The sequence below is a fragment of the Elephas maximus genome, chromosome X, assembly GCF_024166365.1.
Source record: "Elephas maximus indicus isolate mEleMax1 chromosome X, mEleMax1 primary haplotype, whole genome shotgun sequence".
Classification (NCBI taxonomy): Eukaryota; Metazoa; Chordata; class Mammalia; order Proboscidea; family Elephantidae; genus Elephas; species Elephas maximus.
The window spans coordinates 27,800,847-27,812,932 of record NC_064846.1 but is presented as its reverse complement, the minus strand read 5'-3'; the positions used below and the strand labels follow the sequence as shown (position 1 = coordinate 27,812,932).

General features: G+C 39.7%; 1 long non-coding RNA gene and 1 pseudogene across 1 annotated transcript in view; both read left to right on the top strand.

Annotated features, from left to right (window-relative positions):
- Positions 1–12,086, top strand: part of LOC126069175 (uncharacterized) — a 131,013-nt gene that overhangs the window by 47,027 nt on the left and 71,900 nt on the right. The window lies entirely within an intron of this gene.
- Positions 8,977–9,460, top strand: LOC126069174 (60S ribosomal protein L32-like; annotated as a pseudogene).

Sequence of the window (12,086 nt, the reverse complement as noted above, 5' to 3'; positions counted from 1 at the left end):
GGATAGTACCAACGTAGTACAAGGACAGCCTGACAGCCTTTCCTGGAAAAGCCTAACCCCCTTGAGTCTGTCTGCAATAAATCAAGACACGGAAGAGTTTGGTCTCAGGTGCACGTTGCCACTCCACAATCAAATACAACTGGCACATGCCCCATCTGGTGCTGTACTTTATCACCTGAGTTTTCTTTTGTGCACTCTCCCGCCTCATTCTACAAGTCCCTCAAGGAAATAACTCCTTCAGCTTCTTTCCACAAGACATCATACCATCTTCTGATTTTGTCCTCATTGCCCTCCTGTTTCTCATCCATACACAACAAGGAAACATAGATCTCCTCCCTCTCACTTAAAACACACAAAACAAAAAAGAAATCAAACACTCACAAATCAACCTATGTGCATAAGTGATGTTCAGAGAAGCAACAGCAAAAATCAGATTCCTAGTCCAGGTCAGCTATGCATCCTGCTAGACACGAAAGGAGAGGTAACGACAACAAAAAGCAGGATAGAAACAAGTAGCATAACCTATGGCTCAGCAGGGGAGGGGTGTGGTTCTGCAGAGGAAGTAGAGCTGAATCTAGGCTGGCACGATTATGGAGGGCATCATAGAGAAGGCCAGATTTGAGTTTCATCTGTAGGATGGGAAGGGGGCAAAGAGAGCACCTGGCTCAGTGAAGGCCATGACCATGTCATTATTTCTCAGCACTCAGAATAAAGTGGGGCTCACTGTTGAACTTCCCCTTGGTGACTATGGATTGTAACTTTTTTATGGTGAAAGAGATTGTTCCTACTCATTCAAGGCCATACAGCCAATTTGTAGCTGAGCTGACAATAGTCACCAAATCCAATCCTCTTTTCAGTACTCCGCCCTGCCCTTCTGAGAACAGGTCTGTGAAAGAAATTCAGCATGGAGATCTCTGATATCGGGGGTTCAGGAGATAGAGGAAAAGGTCTTAGGCACAGAAAGTTAGCCTGTAGTGCTCAGACCAAGAAAGTCATTCTTTAAGGGGGTTTTAGCATCACCGAGGGATAGCCTCAATGTTCTCATCCACAGTTAGGACAATCAAATACAAGGTCAGTGAAGGATAGTGCTTTTCAATGAGCCAGTCCCCAGTCACAGAGTAACCTGCCAGCCACCTTGACGTGGGCTTCTAGAAAGCATTGCTTAAAAGCCAGCACCATTGCACTGGCTTAAAATACCTCAGTCAGATTATCATGCCCTTAATTAGCTGTGCATGATGGCAATCAATTAAGGATGGCATAAAAGCCAATAGAAATAATGCAACTCTCATTAGGGATTCCTCATTTGTTATATGAGTGTGTCTACTGGGTGGGCTGCCATTAAAGTAAACTGGGGCCTATTATTTAAGCCATTTCAGGAGAGTGCTGGGTTATCTTTCCCTTTGACATTTATTGTACCTGGCATAAAGGTTAAAAACAATTATGTTCACTAGGAATATTTATTATCTTATGAGATTCAAGCAGGGCTATTATGTTTGTTTTCTTCTCCTTATCAAAGCTGGTCAAGGGGAGACTTTTTAATGAGCTTGAGCTAAATATTAAGAAAATTTTCTCTTTTCTGCACTCAGAGAGATAAACCTGGAATTAAAGCTGGAAATGATGATACTTTATAAAAGCCATAGCTCTGAGACTTGTTTATCATTTGCACGCTGCTGCTGCTGCGCGGGCTTTCAGGCTAGCTTCAATTGTCTGGAGGAATCATATCAGCATTCCAAGGAAGACACAACCATATCAGTGGAAAGAGCACTGGCTTTGGAGATAGGAGGCCTAGTTTCAAGAGCTTGCTCTTCCACCAACTTAATATACAACTTTGACAACTCCACCCTTCCAGTTGCTCCAGCCCAAAACCTTGATTCCTCCCTTTCTCTTGTACCTCACATCCACACCATCAACAAATGCTGTTGGCAGCACCTTCAAAACAAATCCAGCATTCGATCACTCCTCACCTCTTTCACCGCTACCAACACGGTCCAAGACAACATCATCTGTAGGGTGGATAATTATCATAGTTTTTAAACTAAATCTCCTGGTTTCACCCTCATCCCCCAGAAAAGATACATTTAAAATTTAAGTCACAGATGACCCGTCAACCTCAATCCTATGTATGTACCCGGAAGATGGGAGAGCAGGAACACAAACAGATACTTGTACACCAATGTCCTTTGCAGCACTATTCACAATAGCGAAATAGGTGGAAACGGCCCAAGTGTTCATCCACAGAAGAATGGATAAACAAAATATGGTATGTACATATAATGGAGTAGTATGCAGCCATAAAGAGAAATGAAGTCCTGATGCATGCCACAACATGGATGAACCTTGAAAATATTATGATGAGTGAAATAAGTCAGTCGCAAAAGGGCAAATACTGCATGATCTCACTTATATGAAATAAATATTTAAAAACCACAGATTATTAGTAATCAGCTACCAAGAGTGGGAGGAAGAGGAAAAGGGGGAGATTTTGCTTAGGGGAGATGGAGTTTTGTTAATGGTGGGGGAATGATTTGGTAAAGGATAGTGAGAATGGTTGCACAACTTGAGGAATGTAATCAATGTCACTGAATTATACATGTAGAAATTGTTGGGGAAAAAAATCTATGTAAAACATGTCTCCTCTGCTCAAAACCCACAATGATGACCATCTAAAGAAAGATGGCAGAGTAAGCAGCTTCAAACTCCTATCCTCCCACCACAGAAGCACTGAAAAACAAGCAGAAACTACCAGAAGCAACTTTATCAGAGCTCTGGAAAATACTCAAAACTTCACAGCAACTAAATGAAAGCAGAATAATAATAAAAAGGCAACATGAAAATAGTAGGAGAGCTTTGTGTCTTTTTTACTTGCCCCTGCCCTACCCACCCCCTACCTTAGAGGCCATCTTGGAGATGGCAGCACGTGCTTCCAGCCTGAGACCCTGTTCCTTGGTTCCAGAGGGAGCATGGAAGATCTTATTTGCAAATTATTGGATGCATCTGTTCTAACCTGCCTGGTGACTACCTGAAGGTCTGAGGCAAGGTGCTCAACTCTGATCTGACTACCTCAGAACACTCTCATAGCAGAAAAGAGGCAGGCAGGTGAACAATCAACTCATAACAACTCGAGCAAAAGATTACCGCTGAGATATACAATAGCCCACCTAAGATCTGAGAGAAAAAGCTGGGGAGACAGTTTTGTTTTGTTTTATTTTTAAATTAGGGCAATCAAAAGCATCTGTGAATACATGGGAATTTAGAAAGCCTGCACATACCCAGGGCAAGACACATGATCAGAAAGGACTTGAGAAAACCCTAAACTTACACCTGGAGTTAATTTCTATGCCCAGTCTAAATCTAACGAAGTGTTAAAGGTATACTCCAGCAAAGAGCCCCCAGGCATCCGTCGGTTTGTCGTACTGTGGGGCCTTGTGTGTTGCTGTGATGCTGGAAGCTTTGCCACCGGTATTCAAATACCAGCAGGGTCACCCATGGCAGACAGATTTCAGCTGAGCTTCCAGACTAAGACAGACTAGGAGGAAGGACCCAGCTGTCTACTTCTGAAAGGAATTAGCCAGTGAAAACCTTATGAATAGCAGTAGAACACTGTCCGATACAGTGCTGGAAGATAAGCCCCTCAGGTTGGGAGGCATTCAAAGTACTACATGGGAAGAGCTGCCATCTCAAAGTAGACTGGACCTTAATGACGTGGATGGAGTCAAGCTTTTGATGTGGCACGACTCAAAATGAGAAGTAACAGCTGCAACTATCTGTTAATAATCGGAAGCTGGAATATACGAAGTATGAATCTAGGAAAATTGGAAATCATCAAAAATGAAACAGAACACACAACAATCGATATCCTAGGCATTAGTGGGCTGAAATGGACTGGTATTCACCATTTTGAATCAAACAATCATTCATATGGTCTATTATGCCGGGAATAATAACTTGAAGAGGAATGGCACTGCATTCATCATCAAAGAGAACATTTCAAGACTATCCTGAAGTACAACGTTGTCAGTGATAGGATTTTACAAGGAAGACCAGTTAATATGACTATTATTCAAATTTACCCACCAACTATTAAGGACAAAGATGAAGAAATTGAAGATTTTTACCAGCTTCTGCAGTCTGAAATTGGTCAAACATGCAATCCAGATGCACTGATAATTACTGGTGATTGGAATGAGAAAGTTGGAAACAAAGAAGAAGGATTGGTAGTTGGAAAATATGGCATTGGTGATAGAAATACTGCTGGAGATTGCATGATTGAATTTTGCAAGACCAACAACTTCTTTATTGCAAATACCATTTTCACCAACATATACTGCAACTATACACATGGACCTCATCAGATGAAATACACAGGAATCAAACTGAAGACATCTGTGGAAAGAGACAATGGAAAAACTCAATATAATCAGTCAGAACAAGGCCAGAGGCCAATCGCAGATCAGACCATCAATTACACATACGCAAGTTCAAGTTGAAACTGAAGAAAATTAGAACAAATCCATGAGATCCAAAGTATGACCTTGAGTAAATCCCACCAGAATTTAGAGATCATCTCAAGAATAGATTTGACAAATTGGACACTAATGAACGAAGACCAGATGAGTTGTGGAATGACATCAAGGACATCATACATGAAGAAAGCAACAGGTCATTGAAAAGACAGCAGAGAGACAGAAGACCTAAAAGGAAGTCAGAAGAGACTCTGAAACTTGCTCTCAAACATCGGGTAGCTAAAGCAAAAGGAAAAAAATGATGAAGTAAAAGAACTGAACAAAATATTTCAAAGGGTGGCTCAAGACAACAAAGTAAAGTGTTACGATGATATGCAAAGTGCTGAAGAGAGAAAACCAGAAGGGAAGAGCACGCTCTTCATTTCTCAAGCTGAAAGAAATGAAGAAACAATTCAAGCCTCAAGTTACGATTCTGAAGGATTCAACAGGGAAAATATTAAATGACGAAAGAAGATGGAAGGAATACACAGTCATTATACCAAAAAGAATTGGTTGATGTTCAACCATTTCAGGAGATAACGTAAGATTAGGAACTGATGGTACTGAAGGAAGAAGCCCAAGCTGTACTGAAGGCATTGGGGAAAAACAAGGCTCTGGGAATTGACAGAATACCAACTGAGATGTTTCAACAAACAGATGCAACACTGGAAATGCTGCTCACTTGACTATGCCAAAAAATTTGGACAATAGCTACCAAGCCAACCGACTGAAAGAGATTTGTATTTATGCCTAGTCTCAAAGAAGGTGATTCAACTTAATGCGGAAATTAACAATATCACTAATATCACATGCAAGCAAAATTTTGCTGAAGACCATTCAAATGCAGTTGCAGCAGTGTATCAACAGGGAACTGCCAGAAGTTCAAGCTAGATTCAGAAGAGGACTTGGAGAAGGGATATCATTGCTGATGTCAGATGGATCCTGGCTGAAAGCAGAGAATATCAGAAAGATGTTTACCTGTGTTTTACTGACTATGCAAAGACACTCAACTGTGTGGATCATAACAAATTATGGATAACATTGTGAAGAATGGGAATTCCAGAACACTTAATTGTGCTCATGAGGAATCTGCACATGGATGAAGAGGCAGTTGTTTGAACAGCACAAGGGGACACTGCACGGTATAAAGTGAGGAAAGGTGTGCATCAGGGTTGTATCCTTTCACCATACCTATGCAATCTGTATGCTAAGCAAATAATTCACGAAGCTGGACTATATGAAGGAGAAGGGGGCATCAGGACTGGAGGAAGACTCATTAACAACCTATGATGCAGATGACACAGCCTTGAATGCTGAAAGTGAAGGGGACTTGAAGCACTTACTAATGAAGATCAAAGACCACAGCTTTCAGTATGAACTATGCCTCAACATAAAGAAAACAAAAATCTTCACAACTGGACCAATGAGCAACATCATGATAAATGGAGAAAAGACTGAAGTTGTCAAGGATTTCATTTTACCTGGATTCACAATCAACACCCACAGAAGCAGCAGTCAAGAAATCAAAAGATGCATTGCATTGGGCAAATCTGCTGTAAGAGATCTCTTCAACGTGTTAAAAAGCAAAGTTGTCACCTTGAGGACTAAGATGCCCCTGACCCAAGCCATGGTGTTTTCAATCGTCTTATATGCATGTGAAAGCTGGATAATGGATAAGGATCACTGAAGAAGAATTGACACCTTTGAATTATGGTGTTGGAAAAGAATATTGAATCTACCATGGACTGTTAAAAGAACTAACAAATCTGTTTTGGAGGGAGTACAATCAGAGTGCTCCTTGGAAGCAAGGATTTTGAGACTGCATCTCACATACTTTGCATGTGTTGTCAGAAGGGATCAGTCCCTAGAGAAGGACATTATGCTTGGTAAACTAGAAGGTCAGCGAAAAAGAGGAAGACCTTCAAGGAGATGGATTGACACAGTGGCTGCTACAATGGGCTCAAGCATAGCAACAATTGTGAGGATGGCGCAGGATCAGGCAGTGTTTCATTCTGTTGTGTATACGCTAGACAGCACCTAACAACATCAACAACCAGCAAAGAGCCAACCTACAAAGACTGGGAGATGTGGTGGTGTTGTTACCGTTGTTTGGTTTGGTTTTTTGTTTTTGTTTTGTTTTGCTGTTGGATACAATCTGCTAGTATTTTGTTGAAGAATTTTGCATCTATGTTCTGTTGTAGAAAAAAAACTTGAATGCTATTTCAAGTTAAAACAGAGAGGTTTATTAAAGGTTTGAAACAATGGCAATTGGGAACCACGTAGCCCACTGAAAATGGAACCAGGTAGTCCCAGGGCAGCTTCACTATACAATTATTCTTATGGGGTAAAAAGAGGAACCAATCTATAGGGAGGGCAATTATAGGAAAATCAATGAATATTGTAACAATCATACACTGATTGGTTATTGATTATTAACAGTGTAGTTAGTGATTACAGATAGTTTCACAGGATGTTTACATCATGATCACAAGATGCTTACATGTATTTTCTTCATCTGTCTTGCAAAAATATCTTGTTGGCAACAGCACAGAGACAGCACTCCTACTGAGTAAATTTATTTTAAGGGGTGCAGATGGTCACTTGGTTAAGACCCATGAGGGCGTATAACTTCACATCCTGGTTTTGACCACGGAGAAAAAACATGTTTTTCTCAAAAATATAGCTGTTAGTCTAGAAAAACAGATTAAAATTAGATAGCATGGGCGGCATATTATGCCTCTGCCCCAATGACTGGACTGAAAGTTGTCTTTTCCTGAGACAATTCACAAGGCATATTAGCCTGTAATAGTTTTTTTCTTGTGGTATCTTTATCTGCCTTTGTTATCGGGGTAATGCTGGCCTCATAGAATGAGTTAGGACATGTCCCTTCTATTTTGGGAAAGTTTGTGAAGAATCAGTGTTAGTTCTTCTTTAAACGTTTGGTAGAAATTTACCACTGAAGCCATTTGGTGTTTGTCTTTTTTTAGTTGGGAGGTTTTTTGCATATTTGTTTATAAATTGTGGTAAATAACAAATAAAAATAAAAAACAAAATATTTTTCATTTCAGTATTCTTCATATGTATAATTCAGTGACATTAATTATGTTCATCATGTTGATCAACTATCATCATTATCTCTTTCCAAAATTTTCTATCACCCTTAACAGAAGCTAACAGTGTCCCCTAAGCAATGAATCCCCCCTTACCTGGTAACCACTAATACACTTAGGTCTCTATACACTTGCCTATTCTAGATATTTAATATAAGTAGGATGATACAATATTTGTCCTTTTGTTACTGACTTATTTCACTTGGCAGAATGTTTCCAGATTAGCGATTCCTCAAAAAGTTAAGCATAAAATTACCATATGACCCAGCAACTCCACTCCTAGGTATATACGCAAAAGCACTGAAAACAAAGACTCAAACAAATATTTGTACACTTGTTCACAGCTGCATCATTCACAATAGCCGAAAGGTGGAAATAGCCCGGGTGTCCATCAACAGATGAATGGATAAACAAACATGGTATGTCCATACAATGGAATATTCATTCAGCCATAAAAAGAATCAAGGTCCATTACATGCTACAATATGTAGGAACTTGAAAATATTATGCTAAGTGAAATAAGCCAGACACAAAAGGACAAATAATATTATTCCACTTACATGAAATATATGGAATAGTCAAATTCATAGAGATAGAAAGACTATTAGAGGTTGCCAGCGCAGGGGGAGGAGGGTGTGGAAGTTATTGCTTAATGAGTATAGAGTTTCAGTTTTAGGTGATGAAAACATCTGGAAATAAACAGTGGTGATGGTTGTACAACAGTGTGAAAGTAATTAATATCACTGAATTGTACACTTAAACCTGGTTATAATGGCAAATTTATGTTTTATATATATATATACATACATACATATTTTACCACAATAAAATTTTTTAAAATTAAAAAAATTCGCCATTTCACTCAAAGTAAAATCCAAAGTCTTCACAACAGCCTTACAAATCCTAGGGCGTCTGGTCCCCACTACTTCTCTGCCCTCCTCTCCTACTATCCCATCCTTACCCACTTTACTTCAAACAAACTGGCCTTCTTGCTGTGCCTTGACATCTCCCTCAGGGCTTTGCTTAGAAAGATCTTTTCCCAGGTGTCTCCACAGCTCACCCCATCACCTTCTTCAAGTCTGTTCAAACCTCAACTTCTCAGTACAGACCTACTTTCATCACCTTATTTAAATTTTCAACTCACCACATTGTACACTCCTCCTTCACCTTTAACCTGCTGTTGTTTTGTCTGTTTCCATGGCTCTTATCAATTGCTAACATAAAGTATAATGTTAGCATAATCGTTACTACAATGTTAGTATAAGTAGCATAGCATTTTTTAATCTGTTTTGTTCACTGATGTATCCCAAGTCCCTTCAATAAGTGCCCAGCAGAGAGTAGGTACTCAAAAAATATTTGTCTAATTTGCTTTTGCCCCACCTTCCCTTCTCCCTTCCCTGATGCTGCCTATGGAGGTGGCAGCCAACTCCTACCAACATCATGGTTGCCCTCAGACCCCTGGTGAAGCTCAAGATTGTCAAAAAGAGGACCAAGAAATTTATATAGCACCAGTCAGACTGTTACGTCAAAATTAAATGTAACTGGCACAAGCCCAGAGGCATTGACAACAGGGTGCAGAGAAGAGTTAAGGGCCAGATCTTGATGCCCAACATTGGTTACAGGAGCAACAAGAAAACAAAGCACATGCTGCCTAGTGGCTTCTGCAAGTTCCTGGTCCACAATGTCAAGGAGGTGGAAGAGCTGCTGATGTGCAACAAATCTTACTATGCTGAGATTGTACACCATGTTTCCTCTAAGAAACGCAAAGCCATCATGGAAAGACCAGTCCAGCTGGCCAGTAAAGTCATCAATCCCAGTGCCAGGCTGCACAGAGAAGAAAATGAATAGACAGCTCATTTGCAAGTTTTATTTGTGCGTAATAAAACCCTAAACGGCCCCCCCCAAAAATTTGTCTAGTTTAATAGAATTTCCCCAATTTGGGCTTCAATTTCTCCATCTGCAGAATGATATCATTGAACTAAGTAGAGGTCGGCAAACTTGTTCCTAGAAGTGGCCAGGTTAGTATATTCAGTGTTGCGGCTATGCAGTCTCTGTCTCAACTGCTCAACTCTGCCACTATCACACAAAAGCAGCCAAAGACAATACACAAAAAAAATGAGCATGGCTGAGTTCCAATAAAACTTTATTTACAAAAACAGTCCAGTCAGAGAACCTCTGGGCTGTAGTTTCCTGGACCCTGACCTAGATGGTTTTTAGGAGACAATTGTGGCTCCATGGTATGAAAGAATAGGTTTGTTGCTAGGGGATATTTTTCGTACCTTTCATGTCACACCACCTAATAACTACCTATTCTGCTGTGCTTAGGCCTGGACAGCCCTGTAGAGAAAGTAGGGGAGGCCAAAGAAAGCACCAGGATGCCAGGCCACTGATTAATATTTTTGCATGCTCATGTCACTACTTCCCTTCTAAAAGATCAAAAATTTATCAGCTTCCTCGGTGGTTTCCTTCACAGAGAGGCACATGCTGGTACAGAACCCCCAAGGGGTGGTATCCACTAGACAGGGTACCATAGTCTCCTAGCCGAGGAAAAGGAAAGCTCTTCTTTTGGCTTCCCCTGTTGTCTCACCCTCATGCTAAAGTTCCCGGGGTTTTTTAATGCCTAATTTTGATTCTGTGGAACTCAAGACTCCACCAAACTACCACTACCAACCATTCTAATCAGGGCCATAACAGATAGACCCTGATAGAATGGGAGAAAACTTTGGAATAGAACCTCAAATTCCTAAAAAACAAACAAACAAACAAACAAAAAACACCAGACCTACTGGACTGATTGAGACTGGAGGACTCCTCAAGACTATTGTCCTGAGATACTCTTCAAACCTTGAATGGAAACTAACCCCCTAAGGACACCTTGTAGTTAAATAACAAATTGGCTAAAAAAATGATATCACCTGTAAGTACTGTGCTCTTTATAAAATCACCTACATGAGACCAAATGGTCAACAACTACTTTAAAACAAAGATGAGAATATAAGAGGGCAGGAAAACTAGATTGATGAAAATGTAAAAACCAGAATGAAAATAATGAGAATGTTTTCACACATTGTGAAGAATGTAACCAATGTCACAAAACAACTTGTGTAGAAATTGTTGAATGGGAACCTAAACTGCTGTGCAAACCTTCGCTAAAAACACAATAAAATATTATTTAAAAAAAAAGACCACCAAAGGCAAACTCCCAAATGCAATGAAGACTCGGAACCACTCCAAAAGGCGCAAGTCTAAGCTCCGAACATCAGCCATCAATACCCATGAAGTTGTGATATTGAGGTCAAGATATAGTTATGCAAAGTCACTGATTGACAGGTGGTCATCAAAGGAGACCTCAGAGGCATTTCACCCAGGCATTACATCACAGAACCAGGTTTAGCCAGCACCTAGCAGTTCGTACTTGCCCACTGCTCTAATGCGCCATTTTTTCATTCTCCTGTCTCTGCTCCTTGTCCCTCATCCCCCTCCCACCTTTCATTTCTCTCTCCCTCTGTTGTTTCCCTAAGAACAATCAGGTCAGTGAAAGCACCACATTAATATAACCAAACACAATTGTTTGTATATCCCAACAATTTAAAAAATACATGCTATTAAAAACACTTGTCAATTAGAGAACAGTCAAATGAATTATATTATGAATTATGATATTTCCATAAAGTTCTCTAGCCATTAAAATAATATTTATGGTGTTTTTAATGACAGACAAAAATAATTCTAACAATAAGTGAAAAAGCAGAATTGAAATTTTATATACAGTGATCAGTTATGTTTATATACATATTATATACATCTATATAATGCAAATACTATAATACCCATTCCTCACTTATCAACATGGTTAGGTTCCAAAGACCAGGTCATTATGCAAAAATCAGCGTTACGTGAAAACAGAGGATGACTACATCATTACATAACTGCCACATTACATCATTACATAACTGCCAAACCACTGAGAATCATGGCACAGCCAAGTTGACACATAACCTTAACCATCACAGGCAGTGTTACTCTCACCTTGCACCTCGGTGTTCATTCCTAACAGATGTACATCGTTATTGTGCAAAATAGTTGAATGGGAGGGTTTTTTACTATTGTCGTAAATATGAAATGTTGGATAACGAGATAGTTGATATATGAGCAGTAAGTGTAAAGATGAAGAATTATATAAAAATATTAACAGTGATTATCTCTGCTTTAGGGGATTATGAATGATTTTATATTCTTGTATATTTTGCAAACTTTTTGCACGTGTTATTTTCACAGACAAAAAAAAATTTATTTCACAAAGTAGAAACTTTACTGATGGCCATAAGAGAGACAGTACCTCTTGGTGCCACAAACAATTCCCCCTTCAGGAGACACATCTAATGCATTACTAGCAGATGGCCCAGTGTGTTATATGCTGATCAGTCATTTGTGTGTCTGTTTCCTTGGGGTCAGAGGCCCTGTCTCCTTCCTT